Raw genomic sequence first — 23,796 nt, 5'->3', positions numbered from 1 at the left:
GTGGTTAACTGTTCTGAAAAAAAAGATATTTTTTGTAAACTTTCATTTTCCCCCCAATCAATTCTTTTTTTTTTTTTTTTAATTTTTTTTTTTAACGTTTATTTATTTTTGAGACAGAGAGAGACAGAGCATGAATGGGGGAGGGGCAGAGAGAGAGGGAGACACAGAATCGGAAGCAGGCTCCAGGCTCTGAGCCATCAGCCCAGAGCCCGACGCGGGGCTCGAACTCACGGACCATGAGATCATGACCTGAGCTGAAGTCGGACGCTTAACCGACTGAGCCACCCAGGTGCCCCCCCCCCCCAATCAATTCTAACCTTGCTCATTTACTTTATAAAAATAATGAGAAATCTAGATTGCATAGAGTTGTTATTTTTAAAGGGAGAGAATAATTTTTCAACAAATTATATTAATGGAAAATATTTTTTCTTTCATTGCAAAATACCTTTTGGTAAAGGGATTCTAAGCCTTGGTGACATGCTAGTTTTGTTTTTTAATGTATAGGGGGAAAATGACAAGGAAGTTGAAATGCATGTAATTTCACTGAGAAAATTCATTTAAAGCTTTTCTCTTTGATGTGGATATTGTGACAGTTTTCCTGTTTACGGAGTAGCTGACTTCCTCAGTAGCCTCTAATGTTTGCAAATGCAGGAGATTTTGGTTAATCACATTCAAATTTTTTTAATGTTTATTTATTTTTGAGAGAGAGAGGGGGGGGGAGAGAGAAAGAGAGCCAGTGCCAGCAGGGAGCAGCAGAGAGAGAGAGGGAGACACAAACTGAAGCAGGCCTCAGGCTCCCAGCTGTCAGTACAGAGCCCTACGCAGGGTTGGAACTCGCAAAGCGTGAGATCATGACCTGAGCCAAAGTCAGATGCTCAACTGACTGAGCCACTGAGGAGCCCCTGGTTAATCACACTTAAAAATTCTGATTATATTCTCCCAGGTATTTCAAACGTTGCCTTCTTCCAGCAAATCCTCCCAGTGGTAAGAAAGAAAGAAAGAAAGAAAGAAAGAAAGAAAGAAAGAAAGAAAGAAAGAAAGAAAGAAAGAAAGAAAGAAAGAAAGAAAGAAAGAAAGAAAGAAAGAAAGGAAGGAAGGAAGGAAGGAAGGAAGGAAGGAAGGAAGGAAGGAAGGAAGGAAGGAAGGAAGGAAGGAAGGAAGGAAGGAAGGAAGGAAGGAAGGAAGGAAGGAAGGAAGGAAGGAAAAGAGAGGAAGAAAGAAAAAGAAAGAAAGAAAAGAAAGAAAGAGAAAGGAGAGAGGAAGAAAGAAAAGAAAGAAAGAAAGAGAAAAAGAAAAGAAAGAGAGGAAGAAAGAAAAAGAAAGAAAGAAAAGAAAGAAAGAAAGAAAGAAAGAAAGAAAGAAAGAAAGAAAGAAAAGGAAACCTCCTCAGCTCTGTGGATTTTTAAATTTTCATTTAAATTTTGTTCTAGACCTTTGGGTTTTTTAAATATAAACATACTTCTTAACGAAGAATGTGTAGAGCACACAATTGTGGCAGTTGAGGTGGAATCCTGTTGCCATGACACAGTGACTGGGTCCATCAAATTTCTTAGCGTGTGTCATGAGGCTTTCGAATATCTCAGAAACATTCCTTTGAAACTATCAGACAACTGTTTGATAGGGTTTTCTTATTTGTTAAGACTCACAAGTCCTATTTTCCTCAGCATGTGGTGTTGAGCACAATGTGCAATGTTGACCAGCCTTTATTTAGATAAGCTGGAAGAGCATTGGTTTTCCTCGGGAAGCCATGCACAGGCAAAAGTAATTGAGGAAACCAACTGATTTCTTCTTTTCCAGCTGCAATTCAAATGACCCGGGTGTAATACAGTGCAGTTGCGAAAAATCAAGCCACACAAAGCCCTGTATTAAACAGTTGCTACTCACAGAATGAGGTGTTGATTGTTAAATCATCATTAAGAAAAACAACAGTTTCCAAATGGACACAACAGAAATGTCCTTTCACTGTAGACTGTGGCTCAACTAACATCTCTGGGGTTAAAGCAGCCAGTTTCAAAATTCTGCATCATTTTCTTCCCAGTGTGAACTTGTTTTCAAGAAAGTTGTTTTCTCAGTAATAACATTGGTCATCCTAACAAGTTGAATAGCAATTTTCAAGTGCAGGCGTTTTCCAAACAATAGTTTCTTTGCTTTAAAGTGATATGAAGCAATAAATGTCTAAGGAACATGATATTTTGGATGAGTTAGGTAAAGTTTTTTTTTTTCTCTTTCATGCCTAGCTCATGCTCCACTAATCATCAGAAATGATGTTTTGTCAAAAACCATTGAACAATTCATTGAATCCTTTATTGTATTCAAAATAATATTCCCTTTTGTGGAGTTATTCACATTGTTCATTGAGCTTCAAAATTGTTTTTAATCATCTGAAACATGGAAGGTCTATCTGTCTGTAATAATCACAGCTCTGTGCTTAACCAAGATCCAAGTGATAAGATCTGCTATTATGTCCTCTCACCTTGTTTTGTGTGGTTTATTCTAACCGCAGATACTTGAATAATCTACTACCTGAATTGGAGGTCAGACTTGTTCTTTCATTTCATTGAGTTTGCTCTTTAATTCTGTTCAGTATCATAACACAGCTTTATTTTTCAAGTCCCTGAAGATACAAGCTAATTTTCCATTCAAAATATTGTTTATGGCATAATAAACCAGGCTGTGCTTATTGATGGTTCAGGGACAATACATTTCAAATGAATCTGACATTTGTTGGGATAGAAAAATTTTCCTTCTAGGTTCTTTAGCTAGTCTAATAATTAAATTGAGATAAGACAGATTAACAGGAGATAAACGAAAATTCAACATGTCTACCTCTTGTATCTATGGGAGGGACCCAGGGAAACTGAGTAACTCCCCCAAATGGCCAAAGCCATCATTTTAAATACCATCTTCAGCTAAAGCTGAAAGATGTTTGGGGTGGGGAGTCCGTTACAGAAGGCCACCAAGAAAAGTAAACAAGAGTAAAATTGTTTGGAAGATTCAAGTCCATGCCTTCTTCATCGGTAACAGTTTCTAGGAATTGTGATTCATCTTTCTCGGCATAGCCAGGCAGACACCCTTACAAATGGAGATTTCCCATAGAAATTACTCGTACAAAAGGGTCATTCTATTTGGTTTTCAGACCTTTTCCCAGGTTTGCCGTTTCTTAAAAATAGCCAGTTTAAAGTAATCAGTATGCCAAAGAGGAATTTCTAGGGTGACATAATTTGCTCCCCTTCACACCCAATCCATTGTATTTAGGCCAGAATCTGAAATTTCCTAACAATGCAGAAAACAATTATTTTTCTTTGACTTACCTGAAGTTTGACTAACCTTTTCTTTACTATGACTTTCTATAACACGGGCTTCAGTTCCAAAGAGTTAAAAACCAAATGCTTCATCCTCAGAAATGATTCATCGACACCTTTCAAGGACAGTTCAGGAACCACTGAGGGGACAATAATCTTTAAGGTAAGGAAGTTAGGACACAAATTAGAATCTGAGTTTGTTTCATTTTGGAGAGAATAGCCAAGGAAGTCCTCTGCCAGGAAGCTAGTTGTTTCTCTCTAAAATAACTTGATTTCTGGAGGGAAAATGAATAGAAAATTGCATTGTTCAGAGAGTTGGTTAAAAGGTGAACTTCAGAACCACTCCACACTCCAAGGGAATGCTTTTAGTGTTGCTCCCTGAAGTCAACTAATGGATTGAAAAAGGACTGGGCAAAGTGGTCACCAGAGGAAACCAGATGGGATGGGCAGCTGCAGCCGAACCCGTGCCAAGCACAAACTGTTCGAGATGGAGAAGCGTATGTAAAGATATATTGGAGGCATCGAGATCTGTGGAAGCAGCAGCCGACATGCCTCTTTCTTCTCCTACAGAAAAATGGACAGAAAAATGTGCAGAAGAATAGACTATAAGGTATTTCACAGAGGAAACCAAGTCTCAGATAAAAATGAAAATTACTGGATGTTAAGTCATTGTAGAGAAAAAAATCACACCCATGTATTCACGCATGTACAGACATGGAAAGAAGGGGCAAGAGAGGACCTGGAGAAGACAATAAATGTAGCAGTATTGAAACACTGATCAAATCATTTCCTGCATGATTAGCAGTTGATGGCCAACATGAAGCATCTACTTATATGCTATGTTTGTAATAGCATTTCAACTGTTTGGTTAATGCAGTGGTAGTGTGTGCGGTTTGCAATATTTCTTTTTTTAAAAGAAGATGAAAGGGCCAAATCTACCTGATGTTTCCAAGTTGAGAGGTGCCGTACCCAGGTACAACTTGAGACCTTGCCTCCTGAAATGTGTTCAGACATTTTCTTTCTTTCCTTTTTTTTTTATGTTTATTTTTGAGAGAGACAGAGTGCGAGCAGGGGAGGGACAGGGAAAGAGGGAGATACAAAATCCGAAACAGCTTCAGGCTCTGAGCTGTCAGCACAGAGCCCAATGCAAGGCTCTAACTCACAAACGAATGGTGAGATCATGACCTAAGCCGAAATTGAAAGCTTAGCCAACTGAGCCACCCAGGGACCCCCAGACATTTTCTATAACAATCAGTACAGCACCCGAGACAGAATGTGAGCTTTGGAGTCAGGCAGACATGGGTGATGATGTATATTTGCTGTGTGACCTAAGGCATGTTACTTAACCTTTCATGGCTTCACTTTCCTTTTGTGTAACATAAGGATCATAAAGTCTGTTTTAGGACATTGTGAGAATTACTATAAATGACATGAAATTCCAGAAATATAAGCAACCAAAAAAAAAAAAAGGAAGCTTCTGTTGTTACTGCTGTTGTTTTAGTTATTGTCTTAGTCCATTTGTGCTGCTATCACAAAATTCCACAAACTGGGTAGCTTATCAGCCACGGAAATCTATTTCCCACATTTCTGGAGATTGGGATTTCAAGATCAGAATGCCAGCATGTTGGATGGGGACCCTCTTCCAGGTTTCAGATTTTTGCTTGTATCTTCACATGGCAGAGGGTGCTGGGGGGCTCTGTGGGGTGCCTTTTGTAATATCATTAATCCCATTTTTGAAGTGTCCACTTCTGTAGACCTGAGCACCTCCCCAAGGCCCCACCTCCTAATATCATCATGTGACTATTTGGATTTCAACATCAGAATTTTGAGAGAACATAAACATTCAGACCATAGCAGTTATTGTTACAATTATTGAGGAGTAACATTGTTTAATAATGTGATCATTTAGTGAGGATCAGAGGAAGCATGTGGAATAGTAGTCCTTAATTTATGGGTAGGATATAGAATCCTAGAGAAAAGGGGAGAAAAAAATCTAGCTAGAGGAAGAAGCATTGGAAAAGACACCGAAGTGGAATATGTATGGAAAATGTCAAGCAGTCTGGTTCATTTGGCCATTTGGAGGCATGACCAGAGATCTCTCTCTCTGAAATGCATTATGCATATTTTACTTCTGTATGGATTGCTGCACAGTCTATTTGATTGCAGTGCTTATGATAGGTCTGTGGTCTGCATGTTTTATATTCTTATGGTGATTTTTCATTCTCAAGAATTTGCTGGAAGCAGTATGTAAATGCACCCTCTTTTGTATTGCCAAGGTCTGTTTCTCACAAGTCAGAGTGAAAATCTACATCAAAATATCACTTGACTTCAAAGAACAATCATTTTTCACTTGTTTGTATCAAGGGACAGTGAACATTTGTGAATGCTTCTACATTTATTTCCAAAATACAGCTTAGACCTAGTTGAAAGAGCTACCCAAATCTTTTGCATATATTTGCAAAGCCACAGACCGGCTTAGAACCTTCCAAAATGAAGGTCTTTAGGTGAGCATGACTTCTGAATTTCAGGTGGAACAGATCCCCCCAAAAGAGACATGGTTTTTCACTAAGTGGGGCAAATTGGCTGAAAGCAATCTTGGAATTGTGATGCTTTTGTAAATAGGCTGAACCGAAGCAAGGATTTTGAGATTAGATTAATGCCAGCCTTAGCTGGAATAATTTGTGCTCTTGAGCAGCTGCAGCTGTGAAATCACTACAACATGCTCTAGTTGAGTATGTTTCTTTCGCCTTGATCTCTGGTACATTTTAGCTCAAACAGAGATCCATATGTAGAAATGGGTCACTCAGGGGCATAATGTGCATTTCTGATACCCTCAAAGGACTTCCAGATTTACACATTAGCAAATGACTTACAACAAGGCTGAGAGAAAACCCACTATTTCCATCTGTGGCCTGAAGATCATTGACATTTAAGGGGAAATTGCACACATTTCCATTTTTAGCAGCCCTTGAAAATAGAAAAATATACACGGCATCTCTAGTAAAGGCCAGTATTTGGTCCATATTTGTTCTTGTCAGCTGCTTGCTAGGAGAGTGAAAGATAGGAACACAGGCCCAGATATATCTCTTACCATTGTCTTAGTTAAGGCTTCTATAGACAAGGAAGCTTATAAACAACAGAAATGTATTTCTCATAGTTCTGGAGGCTAGAAGTTCAAGATCAGGTGTCAGCATGGTCAGGTGCGTGGTAAGGACCTGCTCCCTCCCTTGTAGATGGCTGCCTTCACGCTGCATCCCTGCATGGTGGAAGGGCCAGGGGAGCTGGGAGGTCTCTATTATAAATACTATACTAATAAATACTATAAATATACTAATAATACTATAAATACTATACTAATCCCATTCCGGAGGGCTCCACCCTCGTGACCTAATCATCTCCAAGTCTACACCTTCTAACACCATCACACCGAGGGTTAGGATTTCAACATACGGATTTTCAAGGGACACAAAATGTCAAAAACCTTAGCATACATTGAAAAGAATACTCATGTTTCCGATCAGCAAGGGCAGAGGTTACTAATCTATAATGGGAAGGGGAAATGGCATAGATTTTTCTTGACTGAAAATAACCAACTGAGTTATGACAATGAAATGAGTCATCTGTAGAATCCTCATTTTCGTTGTTAGGTTTTCAGCTCCTAAGAATCTAGCATTCCGAACCACATCGATATGCACCAGTGCATGGATTAATCTCAATCTCACACACAATAGTGAGAGCATGAGAGAATACATATTGTATATAAAGTTTAAAAAGGCAAAAACGAATCCAAGATGTTAGAAATCAGAATAGTGACTTTCCTTGAAGGGTAGAGAAGACTGGAAGAGTTTACAACGGGGAGCTTCTGAGGGGTGCAGATCAAGTTCTGGTTCTCAACCTGGGTGTTAGTTACATGGGTAACTTCACTTTATGAAGTGTCTGGCAGGCTGTACATTTATGATATATGCACCTTTCTGGTATTTGTTTTACTTCAATGAGACAGTTTAAAAATTTTTAGTTTCTGTCAAACCCTCTCTTGATAACCCCATCAGCATCTACTTTAATGGTGAGTCCTATGACTGTGAAAATGTGTCAGTGGCCATAGGGCACTGTGACTGAAATGCACCACAGTCCTTGTTACGCCAGATGCTTGCCTTTCAAAGGCTCAGCAGCCCCTTTAGTGGGGGTGAACCAAATGTGCATGTTAACAGAGCAGCTGAGAAGTAGAAAATCCCAAAGTATCCAGGACCAAATAAAACCACCACAAGGCAAGTTTAGGGGCCATTTGGGAAATCTTACCACCTTTCTCTAAAGCCAGAATTTTATAATATTTTTGTTAAAATTGCCACTACAAAGTAAGAAAATACACATCTGCATCAGGGGAAACATACAATTCCCTCCTAAAATAATGTAATTATGGTAAGGACATTATGGGGAGGCAGTTTTTCATTCAATGCTATTTGTGGTATCAAAATGAAATGAAAACTTATTTTTACCCTAGAAACATACTTGGGGAACTAAAACTGTGCTTTGGAAGCATGGGGCATGATTTTATTTGTGGTCTGCCCATTTCTTTACCTGCTGGGACCACTTTCCAGCCGTCGCTATTCACAAACGCTGAGAGAACTTATATATAATTCACTATGTTGTGTGCCTGTCCGGTGTCGGAACCAGATCTCCGTTTTACATGACAGGAGGATCACCCGCAATTTCATGGCATGATGCTAATGCTTTTCCACACACAAAGGCATTTCTCGGCATGGTCAAGATGACTTCAGTATCCGTCACCTCTCAGTCCAGGGGCTGACCACTCACTGACCAATGAAAGAAAGTCACTTCCATTCTTTCTGTAAGATGCTTACCTCCTAGGATTTTTTTTTCTGGTTTTTAAATGAGATAATACTTGCAAAACTTGGCAGATACTTTCCACACATTAGGTATTTGGTAGATGTTCACATGTTGTAGGAGTAGCAGTACTTGTACTATTGATGATGATCATAATGATGGTGCTTTTAGTAGTAATGGCTGACACTTATATGTGACACAACTGCTAATGCTCTTTGTACGGAGTAGAAGTAGCAATGGCAGTTGTCGCAAACAGATTAGCATCTTACTCCAACTTCATATTAGGGATCATTTATCTTCACAGTCGTTTCTGTTTTTCACCCAGTTCCATTTGTTTTATGTGGACACCTATATATAAAACAGAATGCAGTTTTATAATGTTCAGCTCCTTCTCAGACCTTTTTTGTATAGAGGTCTTTGTTTTTCCATTAACATTGATACACGTGTTAAAATGTTAAGAGAGCATTTCCCATGTACTTCTGATTTGGAATTCGCTCTCCACAGTTACGACATGACTGTTACATGCCGATCATTAATTCTAGGTCATGGTGAACAATGCGGGCAAGGTGCCTGCCCTCATGAGACTCGCATTCCAGTATGGGAGAAAGAACATAAATAAGCATGGATGCTATTTGCTGATTTAATTTCTTTGAAAGGAACACACAAGGAATTGATGGGGAACAGCAGGTGGCAAGCACTCCTCCAGACATGGTCATGAACGGGTACCTCTCAGAGGCTGATACTGGCAGGAAGATTGGGAAAGAGTATTTCAGGAAGAAGGAACAGAGCAGACACCTTTAAGCTGGGGATTGCTCAGCACACTGAAGGTTACCGGGCATGGTCCCAAGTGAAAGATGGGGAACACTGAAGGAGATGAAGAGAGAGGTAGAAGGGACAAGGGGCGATGCCCTGGGGCTTCTGAAAGTATCACTGGAATGAGTGGAGGGGGATGTGCTGACTTAGTTTTTGAAAATACCGCTTTGGATACCAGCTGGGGAATGACCGAGAAGGCACGAGGATGAAGCAGTAGCTCATGTGAGAGATGGTAAGTGGTTTGAAGGGTTTGGACTCAGTTCAGAGAAGGCAGTTTTGATTACAAAATAGACGGAAGCTATCTACCTTTTCATTAATTTGGGTGAGATGGTGATAGCCATGTCAGCTTTCCAGGTTTTGTGCTTAATACCTCTACTAATAACTCAGTAGTAACCACAACGATGAGTGACTAGTAATAGTGACTGTCCACGTAGATGATTTCACACATGTTCATCCTTAATCACAACAGGGGCACTGGATGAACCAGTCCAAGTACTCTTCTCCACTGAAGAATGAACATCAAATTTATCCCCTATCACGCAATAAAAACCATTTTGTAATGAGAAAAAAAAGAAAGCTTGAGAAGGGATGAGCAAGAATGACATGTTATTGGTTAGCAGAGTGCATGTGAGTTAAAAACACTTTCATGTGAGTTAATTCATTTGATCAACCCAGGAGATACATGCTAGGGCAATGGTCAATGCATATTCCCCCCCCCCGCCACCACCCCCACTTTGTAGGTGAGAAAACCCAGGCTCTGAGAGAATAAGTACTTTTTAAAGTTTCCACAGCCAGAAAGTGACAGAAGTGGGATATAAACATTATGTCTTGATTCCTGATATTAAAAGTGTATTTCCTCAAAATGATACCTAAACTTCCTCTTGCGGGTGTGATCCTAAAGGGATTTTAAGAGTATAGTCTGTGCCATGTGGCCTTGCATTTGGACTTTCACTTTCTGTCCTGGGCTGTTTCTGTTCCCCATGGCCAAATCCCATTCTGTTCAGCCCATTATTGCTACCTTTGTTATAGATGAAAAAATTTGGAAATATAAATATGCACTCATTATAAAATGTGATCTGATGACCTTTTAGTATTTGTTGTGTACGAACTGCAGGCAGCAGTTAAAGATGAAAAGGAATTGGCGTTGAGCCTTCTTAATTATTGTTCCTGTTTCAGACCTTGCTGACACATCTAAATGAGGTTTACAGAACCTAGAGCAGTGAATTCTGTGCTCATTAACAGAGGACTGACAGGACTGCGGAGTTTTCCTTTTCGCCCTTTTAGAAAAGAAATCATCTTAGGTATCAGATTTAGATGTTTTATTTTACGTGTGGATTACCTGCTGATTTGGAATTATTGTAAGTGTGTGCTTCTGAGGAAAAGCCTCAAATGAGATCAAAGGAGCACGGCAAGAAAGAGAACGGAGGCTGCGCTCAGTTAGGTTTTCTGAGTTCTGTTAAGTCACAACCGTCATGACTAGAATGAGAACTCAATATGTCACTGTAAATTGTGCTACCCAAAGAATGCTCGTTGGCAGAGGGTCACATGTCTGGTGAATTCCACATCCATGGAGACCATGACCAATGCCATCTTTCCTGGTTTCAGGTCATCGTAACTGGTCTTCTGACCTCTAGGGTCATCTCCTCTTGAACTCGTCTATATATCACTGCCAGATTTGACTTCTACAAGGGGAAGCTCTGGTCATGTAATATCCTGGTAATCTTGTTGCTGGGTGCCCCCATTTTACAGTGAATTATACATAAGTCCTTTTAGTAGTAAACAACTTGCAAATTATGGTGTATAAGGGGCACCTGGGTGGCTCAGTCGGTTAAGCATCTGACTCTTGATTTTGGCTCAGGTCATGATCTCATGGTTCATGAGCTTGAGCCCCGCGTTGGCTTTATGCTGACAGTGCAGAGCCTGCTTGGGATTCTTACTCCCCCTCTTTCTCTGCCTCTTCCCTGCTTGTGCTCATGGTCTCTTTTTCTCACTCTCTCTCTCAAAAATAAATAAAGTTAAAAATTTTTTTAAATAAAAAAATTTAATTGGTACACACACAATTAAGTCAACTAGTTAATCTCAAAAGGCAAACATCAAATTAGTAGATCTGCTTGGCCTGTCATAGTTTGCAGTTTGCACATTTAATGGGCATGAAATTCTCACTTAATTCTCTTTTACCAGAATTGCCAGAGCATCCATGTTTTTGATAAATCTGGAATTTAGGTTTTCTGACAAAAACAACGTGACTTCTTGTCTCTGTTGTGTGGGTAGTGCATCGACCATGGACATGAATAAAGAGGTTTAATGGCAAGAAACACATAGATAAGGAATTGACTTCCAGAGCAAAGCAAATGGAAAAAGATAGTTTATGGTGGCAGGTACTTTGCATAGTAGGCAAACTTTTAAAAGTACAATTAATGAAAAACATACACCATACATATACATATTTATCTGATGATAAATTTATCTAGGGCAGATTGAGGAGGGATTAGTAACATCTTCAGGAAGTAAATGACCTTTGAGTCATAAAGGGTGAATTCAGTAAAGTCACTTGATAATGTAGTAAAGCAACATGATAAATTGTGGATGTCTCAGCCCCCCCCCATACATTCATATATATATATATATATACACATATATATATATATATACACATATATATATATATATGTATATATGTATATATGTATATACATATATACATGCACACTATACATGAAGACCTACTATAGAAGAACTTAAAATAGGGGCACTTGGGTGGTTCAATCGGTTAACCATCCGACTTTGGCTCAGGTTATGATCTCACATTTCAGGAGTTCGAGCCCCACATCAGGCTCTCTGCTGTCAGCGCTGAGACTGCTTCACACCCTCTGTTCCCCCCTCCCTATGCACCTTCCCTGCTCACTCTCTCTGTATTAAAAATAAACATTTAAAAAAAGAATTAAAATGGTTCGTTGTAACTGGTACTTGTAGGGAACTTCTCAAGTTATGTGAACATTGTGTCTTAGACATATCATCCTGACAGCCAGATAGAAGGTATATTGGAGGTATTTTAATAAGTGTATGAAAGGATGATTATTACTTAATAGAACTGTGAATATGATCTGGAAAAGAAAGAATAGATTTTAGGAACATCTAGAAAAGAACATTTATAAGCTTTATTGCTAGATTGCATTGGGTAAGAAGAGTTAAGGGAGAAGGTATATTCCACATTCTAGGATGACTCATAGAAACCTGGGTGATACAAATTATAAAAGGAAATTAAAGAGGAGATAATGAGACTGAGGTGCTGATATCCAGGTGAATATTAGCAGTGAGCAACTAGATTTCTAAACTTCAGAGAAAGACCTAGACATTTGTAAGTTATAGACTGCTAGATGTCATTGCATTGATGAGATTTTAGAAGGCACATGTGTTAAGGTGGAAGGGCGTCGGTGGAGCTGTCCAGAGTACTGGCATTTCAACTGTGCTCTGAAAAACCAGGTGGCGTTAATGGGTGCAGTTCAGGGACCAAAGTGAAGTGGGAAAGAGTGGGTATGGGGAGTAGGGGGAGTAGGGAGCTCCAGCCCTACCCACAACTCCCCTCCCCACAAAAAAATAACAATAGCACGTTGACCTATATAGGACTAGTTGTTGGACAAATATCACTCATGACTCAAAGCGCCATTTTATTTTTGTCTCAAACTGCCCCTTTAAAATACCAAATGGGGATTTCTTCTCTGGCTCTGTATTGACTGTTCCTACAGACTGGTGACTTTTCTTCTTAGTTGTAGGTGACAAAGAGCTCTTGGTTAGTGTTAAGTCATAAACATTATCACAATTATTTATTACAATATTTATTCCTTCACCTTTTTCAAAACTCCAAACTTGATGTAACATCCAAGTCTTCTCTCTTCTCTTGGTTGTGCATATTTCAGGTTGGAAGCTTGTCGTGGGAGAGGGGGCTTAAATCGGCCTCTATATATTTCATTGTTGGCTCCCAAAGCTGGCTTCTTGAGGTGCCATTCCTGAAGGAATGGCAAATGGGAAGAGAAGGATGGGGGGGGGGAGTGGAAAGTTCTTTGGTGAAGCGATTCCTTAGCATTCTGGCTTCTCACTCTCTGCTTCTAAGACATGAAGACTGGCTTCTTTCTCTGGTAGGACACTTTCATGATACTTTCATCAGTTCCCACCCCCCCCCCCCGCCGGGGCCTTCTAACTGTAGTGTTCTTAACCTCCACTATAGTAGTGTTCTTAACCTTCACTTCTAACTGTAGTGTTCTTAACCTCCACTATGGATGCAGCTTCATTCCATATGAGCCACTCCACCTCCTTCTTTAGCCCTTTGGCTCATCTCCAGCTTCTTGTTCCTGGACTTCTTCAGGTGGTCTGCTGAGCAAGACTCAGGGCCCCTCATGCTCACTCTTTTTTTTCCTATATGTTCCACATATGGTCAGGAGGAAACACACCCTCACCCTGTGCTCACAGCCACAGCAATTGCACAGTGACCCCAAGGCTGCAGAATACCCTAGTTGTCGTCTCTATCAACGACATGTAGATGTTGTCACCTCTATCCTGGGCTGGGACCTGGTGGTCCCAGATCCCTAAAAGATATTACAGAATCAGGTTAGCTCAGGTAACGCTAGATTAAGGAATATGCTAGATTTGGGTTCCTATTCAGCCTCTTTGGACTCTGAAGGTCCTGAGAGGGGTTTAGCAAAGATGCAGTTGGTCTACACATTGAAGCCTCAGAAACTCAAGCCTGGAAATGCCAGGACAAAAAGACCAAGTCATAAATTGCCATAGGAATTCTGGAACTTGTAGCATTAGTATAACTTGTGACTTAGTTCCAATATATCACCGTGTTTTCTAAGTGGGTTAGAGGGTAATGAAGGATACTGTATAACACTTGACAGAACAAGCTTTGGTGGAAATAAAATCATGTGGGGTGTATGATATTTCTTTTTTAAAGGACAGGTATGCTTATCCCTACATGTAGGCAACTCTAGAGTATAGCATGATAATAGTTTTAGATGTATTTTAAGGCCTTAATTATTATTGTATTTTATGCTTAAGGAGAAAAACAAATCTCAACCAAAAAATGAGGACTCTTTCTATGTCCTTCTTTGCTATCGATGTCCTGTGAGGAAAGTCAAATATACCAATGGACTGTTCAATTTTAAGAGACCTTTTATTTTCATTTATCATTGGCATTTTGTAGGGCTAGTTGTTTAATTTTAAACTGAGTTATGGATCCCAGGATGATTATTTAGAGGGAATCTTGGACAGATATAATAATTATTCTGCTCTAAGATGAGTCTGAAACTCTATCCCTAGGTAAAACTCTATTAGGAGATATTTGCTTCATGTTTGAAACCTTTTATTTTAAACATTAGATTAATTAATTAATCAAGTTAGGAGGAGTCTTAGTGTTGGCTGATGACATATTATGGTGATGCTGATGCTGATGTTGACAACTATGACTTACTGAGTACCTACCATTTTCCTAGAATTGTTCAAAGAGCTTTACATAAATATGTTTCTTTAACCCTTATAAGAACCCTATTAATATTTTAATATTAATTTAATTTAATAATAATAATAAATAATAATTAATAAATAATAATTTAATAATAAAATTAATTTAATGTCACCCCATTTTAGAGGTGACAAAACTGAGTCATAGAAGGGTGAAGTTTTATTGTTGTTGTTCTTCTAGCATGCTATGAATAAGGGGTATGAAGGCATGCTTTGAAGGCAAGATATTACTCAGAATGTTGGGTCCCCTGAGCCTAGGCTCTGAACCTCTTTTTACCTGGTTTGGGAGCTTCCAATTCTATGTCATATTTCCCATCCAATATTCATCATCTGAACTTAGCAAATCTTTCAACTTTCATGATTCTCATTTTGAAATTTGTGAAACAAAAAGGCAATCATTTCCTTCTGTTGTATCCTAGATGCACAACCAAAGATGATCTCAAGCCTTCCCCATTCACACCCAGGAGCACTTTGTCAATTAAATGGTTATCCTCCTCCTTTCTCTCAGTGATATGCCTCTGTTTGGCTTAAAACTATTCTCCTAGAAATTTGGCCAGGGAGGCTTCTGGTTCAAATGATTTTTCATCCTTAACAATAACATGGGACACTAGACTTTGGATACACAGTCAGAGGTAAATAGTGCCAGTTTCTCCTACCATGTTCTTCTGAAGGGCATGACAATTCTAAACCCAGGAGAAGCCATGCCGTTTCATAATACACAAAATTAGGGGAAGAAAAAACAATTTTTGGAGAGCTCCATGAGATGACTCCTTCTTCCCCTTTTCCTTCTTTGAATGATAAGTTGTATTTACAGCAAAATGTGCTTATTAACTAACACCATCATAACCATCTTGCTGTATTTCTTTATCATTTCATAGTAGAGTATATAAATGTCCTCCTTGATATAATGAATATTCTAATACCAATTCACACTGCCCAGTAATATTGTTTGGTATGTTGTAAGGCAGTAATAATACATACCTGCTTAAATACATTTGTATCATCAGCTGGAGTAATTCAGCTGCTACAAAAAGCTGTATGTCAATGCACAGCTTTTCCTTCTTCTGATCCCCTTCCATGGCTCTGTGCTTCTGTGTTATAGTAATAATGGCAGGGGAGAAAATTATCTCTCACTGTTTAATACACCATAAATTTTCTGCAAAATTGAAACTGTGTCATTCATAGATGACCTGCTTCTTGGCTAGGATCTGTTAGCAAAGCAAGCCCTTGTTGAGATTTTCTTAGTTTGTGATGAAATCTGCTGTCAGCACAAAGACTAATTGAATAGTGAGAGTCTTCCAATTTAGGTGTTCTTTTTTCTTTCTTGGACAACTTGTTCCCCACTTTTATTTCACTCCCCAGGCCCCCAAAACCAACAAATATAATCATTCACTAGATGATAGAAAAGACCTAAAATTAATTTCAGGGGAAAAAAACCATTATTTTTAATCACAGTAAAATAGAATTGAGTGTTAATAGCAATATGAGAAATTAAAAGATAAATAACACCCGAATCATTTTGAAGTTTTAAGAAAGCAAAGCACAGTTTTTTCCTATATGGCTATTTTGTCAAAGAGGAAAACAAAATAACAATTATGGACTATAATAATATGCATGCTAGGACTGTCAGAATGACTGTGTGAGGATCTCACTGGGCACATTTTACATGAATATAATTAAACAGCAACAAAAACCATTTAAAGTCTCTGGAAAACGTCATAAGGACATTATTTTAAAAATGAAATAGTTTCTGCGAGAAGAGTCAGAGCCTGTTGTGTCTAAGCAAGGGCCTGCCCCCTTGTTCCTCCCACTCCCTCCATCCCAGGCTATGGCAGCTCTACCCTGGAATGTGTGGCCAAGAAGATGGAGTCTCTCTCTTCTCCAATTCTAAGTATGGGTCTATGGTTTAATTCTAGGGGGGCAGGCCACTGATATCAGTCATCTCGCCACCTTCACCCCAGCTCTGTGCTCTGGAAACTCTATTCCAAACAGGCATGGCCAAGAGGACTGGGGTCTCTCATGCCAGCCACCTAGCCCTCAGTGGTAGGGGTGGAAGTCTACCCCAGATATGAAGGTTAAGAATGCTGGGCTCCAGTTGCCCCAGTCTCATTTATTCATAAATCGGAGATCCCATTCTGGGAGGGACAAACTGAGGAAACCAGCAGCTACCATCCTCCCACTGCCACAGACCACTTGTAGCGTGCACGTATCACTTGGTGAGAAATAGACTGCTTTCCCTGACCCCAACATGTCACAGTGGTGTCAAGGCTTCTCCCAGGGAGAGAAACATGCCATAAGGATGGAGGTCTCCACAGTTCTTCCAGAGGAGACTTACTTTACTTAGAACAGACCTTAGAAAAGCTTACGCCAAGGCACTTCCAAAAAAAAAAAAAAATGGAGATCTTGGTGGTAAAGGATTAAGAGGGGGCTGGTAGCTCCATGATACTAATAGCAACAAGGAAAGGGGCAGATCAACCAGAAGATTAACAGAAAGAACCAGAGCAAGAGGATCCCTCTGGGGCACCATGTGTCACCATGGGTTCAGATGCTAGGTTGCAGTCGGGAATAATAAAAGTGAAAAGTGGGGTAGACTTGAAGGCATTCCCCAAGTTACATGCAGATCATTAGCAAGGGCCTTGAGCCTTAGTGCCTCAAGGGGCTGAAGAAAAACCTGTCCAAACATGGATGGAAAAATAAGCTACTGTGACCCATGGATGACTTCTAAGAAGCCAGGCTTAAAAAGAAAATCACACACACACCTCTAGTGGTAGAGAATATTGTGTGCATGCCCATGGCGACTCCCCCACATAAATGGTTGTAGAGAGAAAGTCCAAGCTTCTAGTCACTGGATACAAATGAATCAAAATCCTAAAGTCTTTGAATTTTTAAAGCAGTCTCCAAGCTACACACACATGTAATGGGAAAGAGTAAGAACTTAGCTAGCTCAGAGGACTTAAGCAGAAGTCAGACCAGTAAGTGATTTGTGTGGATCCAGGAAGAACCTTAGGAGACCTGGCGAAAGAAAAAAACCAGGGAAAAATAGTGAGCTGGCACATTAGAGGCCACGTAACACAGAGGAATGGATTTCACAGATTTATTCCTGCCAAGTCATAAACACACAAACAGTAGCCGCAAAAAGAAGTCTAAGGAGGGGAAGATTGATCAGCGTCCAGAGCTGCTATACTACAGCATCAAAAGTGTCAGGTTTTCAACAAAAATTATGAGATATGAAAAGAAACAGTATGGCTCATATGCAAGGGGGAAAAAGCAGGTGATAGAAACTGCCTTTGAGGGGCTCATATGTTGGACTTAGCAAGAACTTCAAAACAGCTATTATATGTTCAAAGAATTAAGGGAAACCATGTTTAAAGAATTAAAGGCAGATATAATAAAAATGATTCATCAAATAGTGAATATTAATAAAGACTTAAGAATTATATATAAAAAGAAACAAATGGATATTCTGGAGTTGAAAAGTATGAGAACTGAAATTTAAAAAATCTCTAGAAAATTCATTGTAGCTTTAAGCTAATGGAAGAAAGAATCATCAAGCCCAAGCACAACTAAATAAAAATAATACAATCTGAAAAACAGGAAAAAAAACTAATGTAGAAAAATAAACAGAAACTCAGGAAAATGTGGGACATCATTAAGACCATCAACATACACATGATGAGAATACCAGAAGCAGATGAAAGAGAAAAAAAGGATACAAAAATTATTCAAAAAAAATGGCTGGAAACTTTTAAAATTTTATTGAGAAACATTACACATTTAAAAAACTTAACCAAATCTAATGCATTTGACAGTAATACAATGGAGTGGGGTGAAAACAAAGCTATACCGGAATAAGGAAATGACACCAGATGGTAACTTGAACAAAGAGGAGAATAAAAAGAACCAAAAATGGTAAATAAGAAAAATAAATAACTAAAACAATGCGTTATTGCGTTTATAACCTGTATAGACACAATATGCATAAACAATAAGTAAAAAAATAGTAAGGTAGAGGAGATTGATGCTATCTAGGAGTAATATTTCTATACTCTACTGGGACATTCAAGAATTAACACAAATTCAGTGGGGAAAAGAATTGCCTTTTATTTTTAAACAAACGATGCCAGAACAACTAGGTATATACATGCAAAAGCATGGAATTAGACCTCTACTTCACACCATACAAGAAATAACTAATAATGAATCAAAGACCTAAATGTAAGCATTAAAACTCTAAGAATTTGAGATGAAAACATAGAAGTAAATTTTTGTGACCCTAGATTAGGCAATGTTTTTTTTAAACATAGGTTTCCATATGACACCATATAGATATATTATAGTTCATAAAAATTAAAAACTTTTCTAGTTCAAAGCATGTCATAAAGAAACTAAAAAGATAACATCGAGAATTGGATAAAAATATTTGCAAATTATATATCTCATAAGGAACTTGTGTTCGGGATATGTAATGAACCCATACAAATTCAACAATCAACAGATAAATACCAATTAAAAATGAGAAAATGATTTGAATAAACATTTCTCCAGAGAAGCTATACAAGTGACCAGTACGTACCCATGCATAGATGTTCAATATCATTAGTCATTAGGGAAATACAACTTAGAATCCCAATAATATTCCATTTCACACCTACTAGAATGGCTATGATGAAAAAGACAGACAGTGAACAATGTTGGCAAGGATTTGGAGAAATTGGAACCCTCATATTATTGCTGACGGAATGTAAAATGGTGAGACTACTTTTGAAAATAATTTGGCAGTTCTTCAAAATGCTTAAATATATAGTCACTGTATGATTCAGCAATCCCACTTTTAGAAAAGTACCCAAGGTAAATGAAAACATAGGTTCACACAAACACTGTGCATGAACATTCACAGCAGCATTATTCATAGCATCCAAAAAGTCCAAACAACCCAAATGCTTATCAGCTGATGAGTGGATTAAAAATTATGGCTGATTTCTACAATGGAATCTTACTCCATTAGATACTGGTACAGGCTACAACATGGATAAACCTTGAAACATTGTGTAAAATGAAAGAAGCCAGACACAGGAGGCCACCTATTTTATGATTCCATTCATATGATATAGCCAGAATGGGTGTGTGTGTCAGTGGGGGGGGGGAGGGGGAGAGAGAGAGAGAGAGAGAGAGAGAGAGAGAGTAGTTTAGTGATTGCTTAGATTGGGTAGAACATAATGGGATAGCATGTAGGGAGAGGAAAAGGGGAGTGACTGCTCATTGGTACAGGGTTTCTTCTTTTTTTCTTTTTCTTTTTTTTGGAGGGGGAGTATAGTTAACATACAATGTTATGTTAGTTTCAGGTGTACAGCATAGTGATTTGACAAGTTTACACATTATGCTATATTTTCACCACAAGTGTAGCTAGCATCTGTCCTGACACATGGCTATTACGATATCATCGACTTATATTCCTTATGCTGTGCCTTTTATTTTTGTGACTTACTCATTCCATAACTAGAAGCCTGTATCTCCCCTCCCTACCACCCATTTGCCTAACCCCCTATCACCCTCCTCTCTGACATCCATCCACTAGTTGTTCTCTGTATTTATAGGTCTGACTCTGCTTTTGAGATCATAAAAATGTTCTAATAGTTGAACTGGGGGACAGTTTTGAACTCTGTGAATATGTTAAAAACAACTGAATTGTACTTTCACAATGAGTGAATTATATGACATGTAAATTGTATTTTAATAAAGTTATTAGAATGCCAGCCACAAGAATAGTAAATAATATGATTCTCACTATGTCATTGAATATATCAATTAGAAACCTATCTAATCACATATAATAAATAGTTGTCATTGGGTGTTCCTGATATAGAGTGTTTTTTTTTCATTCTTCAAAGTGTTCAAAAATTTTCTCAATGAATAAGAATTATATTAAAACAACTTTTTAAAAACTTTTATTTCAAGAAAATAACAGAAATGATTACATTTTAAATTTTCTTTGAGAACATAGACCTTGTTCAATTTTGTGGTTTTCTTTTAAATTGTAATAAATATATGATTTTGTTTTTTTTAATTTATTTATTTTTCAATATATGAAATTTATTGTCAAATTGGTTTCCATACAACACCCAGTGCTCATCCCAAAAGGTGCCCTCCTCAATACCCATCACCCACCATCCCCTCCCTCCCACCCCCATCAACCCTCAGTTTGTTCTCAGTTTTTAAGAGTCTTATGCTTCAGCTCTCTCCCACTCTAACCTCTTTTTTTTTTCCTTCCCCTCCTCCATGGGTTTCTGTTAAGTTTCTCAGGATCCATATAAGAGTGAAAACGTATGGTATCTGTCTTTCTCTGTATGGCTTATTTCACTTAGCATCACACTCTCCAGTTCCATCCATGTTGCTACAAAGGGCCATATTTCGTTCTTTCTCATTGCCACGTAGTACTCCATCGTGTATATAAACCACAATTTCTTTATCCATTCATCAGTTGATGGACATTTAGGCTCTTTCCATAATTTGGCTATTGTTGAGAGTGCTGCTATAAACATTGGGATACAAGTGCCCCTATGCATCAGTACGCCTGTATCCCTTGGGTAAATTCCTAGCAGTGCTACTGCTAGGTCATGGGGTAGGTCTATTTTTAATTTTCTGAGGAACCTCCACACTGTTTTCCAGAGTGGCTGCACCAATTTGCATTCCCACCAACAGTGCAAGAGGGTTCCTGTTTCTCCACATCCTCTCCAGCATCTATAGTCTCCTGATTTGTTCATTTTGGCCACTCTGACTGGCGTGAGGTGATATCTGAGTGTGGTTTTGATTTGTATTTCCCTGATGAGGAGCGACGTTGAGCATCTTTTCATGTGCCTGTTGGCCATCAGGATGTTTTCTTTAGAGAAGTGTCTATTCATGTTTTCTGCCCATTTCTTCACTGGGTTATTTATTTTTCAGGTGTGGAGTTTGGTGAGCTCTTTATAGATTTTGGATACTGTATCCGATATGTCATTTGCAAATATCTTTTCCCATTCCCTCTTTGCCTTTTAGTTTTGTTGGTTGTTTCCTTTGCTGTGCAGAAGCTTTTTATCTTCATAACGTCCCAGTAGTTCATTTTTGCTTTTAATTCCCTTGTCTTTGGGGATGTGTCGAGTAAGAGATTGCTACGGCTGAGGTCAGAGAGGTCTTTTCCTGCTTTCTCCTCTAGGGTTTTGATGGTTTCCTGTCTCACATTCAGGTCCTTTATCCATTTTGAGTTTATTTTTGTGAACGGTGTAAGAAAGTGGTCTAGTTTCATTCTTCTGCATGTTGCTGTCCAGTTCTCCCAGCACCATTTGTTAAAGAGACTGTCTTTTTTCCATTGGATGTTCTTTCCTGCTTTGTCAAAGATTAGTTAGGCATACTTTTGTGGGTCTAGTTCTGGGGTTTCTATTCTATTCCATTGGTCTATGTGTCTGTTTTTGTGTCAATACCATGCTGTCTTGATGATGACAGCTTTGTAGTAGAGGCTAAAGTCTGGGATTGTGATGCCTCCTGCTTTGGTCTTCTTCTTCAAAATTACTTTGGCTGTTCGGGGCCTTTTGTGGTTCCATATGAGTTTCAGGATTGCTTGTTCTAGCTTCGAGAAGAATGCTGGTGCAATTTTGATTGGGGTTGCATTGAATGTGTAGATAGCTTTGGGTAGTATTGACATTTTGACAATATTCATTCTTCCAATCAGTGAGCATGGAATGTTTTTCCATTTCTTTATATCTTCTTCAATTTCCTTCATAAGCTTTCTATAGTTTTCAGCATACAGATCTTTTACATCTTTGGTTAGATTTATCCCTAGGTATTTTATGCTTCTTGGTGCAGTTGTGAATGGGATCAGTTTCTTTATTTGTCTTTCTGTTGCTTCATTATTAGTGTATAAGAATGCAACTGATTTCTGTACATTGATTTTGTACCCTGCGACTTTGCTGAATTCATGTATCAGTTCTAGCAGACTTTTGGTGGAGTCTATCGGATTTTCCATGTATAATATGTCATCTGCAAAAAGTGAAACCTTGACTTCATCTTTGCCAACTTTGATGCCTTTGATTTCCTTTTGTTGTCTGATTGCTGATGCTAGAACTTCCAACACTATGTTAAACAACAGCGGTGAAAGTGGGCATCCCTGTCATGTTCCTGATCTCAGGGAAAAAGCTCTCAGTTTTTCCCCATTGAGGATGATGTTAGCTGTGGGCTTTTCATAAATGGCTTTTATGATGTTTAAGTATGTTCCTTCTATCCCGACTTTCTCGAGGGTTTTTATTAAGAAAGGATGCTGAATTTTGTCAAATGCCTTTTCTGCATCGATTGACAGGTTTATATGGTTCTTATCTTTTCTTTTATTAATGTGATATATCACGTTGATTGATTTGCGAATGTTGAACCAGCCCTGCATCCCAGGAATGAATCCCACTTGATCATGGTGAATAATTCTTTTTATATGCTGTTGAATTCGATTTGCTAGTATCTTATTGAGAATTTTTGCATCCATATTCATCAGGGATATTGGCCTGTAGTTGTCTTTTTTTACTGGGTCTCTGTCTGGTTTAGAAATCAAAGTAATACTGGCTTCATAGAATGAGTCTGGAAGTTTTCCTTCCCTTTTTATTTTTTGGAATAGCTTGAGAAGGATAGGTATTATCTGTGCTTTAAACGTCTGGTAGAATTCCCCTGGGAAGCCATATGGTCCTGGACTCCTATTTGTTGGGAGATTTTTGATAACTGATTCAATTTCTTCGCTGGTTGTGGGTCTGTTCAAGCTTTCTATTTCCTCATGATTGAGTTTTGGAAGTGTGTGGGTGTTTGTGTGGGAATTTGTCCATTTCTTCCAGGTTGTCCAGTTTGTTGGCATATAATTTTTCATAGTATTCCCTGATAATTGCTTGTATCTCTGAGGGATTGGTTGTAATCATTCCATTTTCATTCATGATTTTATCTATTTGGGTCATCTCCCTTTTCTTTTTGAGAAGCCTGGCTGGAGGTTTATCAATTTTGTTTATTTTTTCAAAAAACCAACTCGTGGTTTCGTTGATCTGCTCTACAGTTTTTTTAGATTCTATATTGTTTATTTCTGGTCTGATCTTTATTATTTCTCTTCTTCTGCTGGGTTTAGGCTGCCTTTGCTGTTCTGCTTCTATTTCCTTTAGGTGTGCTGTTAGATTTTGTATTTGGGATTTTTCTTGTTTCTTGAGATAGGCCTGGATTGTGATGTATTTTCCTCTCAGGACTGCCTTCGCTGCATCCCAAAGCATTTGGATTGTTGTATTTTCATTTTTGTTTGTTTCCCTATATTTTTTTAATTTCTTCTCTA

Source organism: Panthera tigris, chromosome D3 (genome assembly GCF_018350195.1).
Source record: "Panthera tigris isolate Pti1 chromosome D3, P.tigris_Pti1_mat1.1, whole genome shotgun sequence".
NCBI classification, from domain to species: Eukaryota; Metazoa; Chordata; class Mammalia; order Carnivora; family Felidae; genus Panthera; species Panthera tigris.
Note: the sequence above shows the minus strand (reverse complement) of the source record.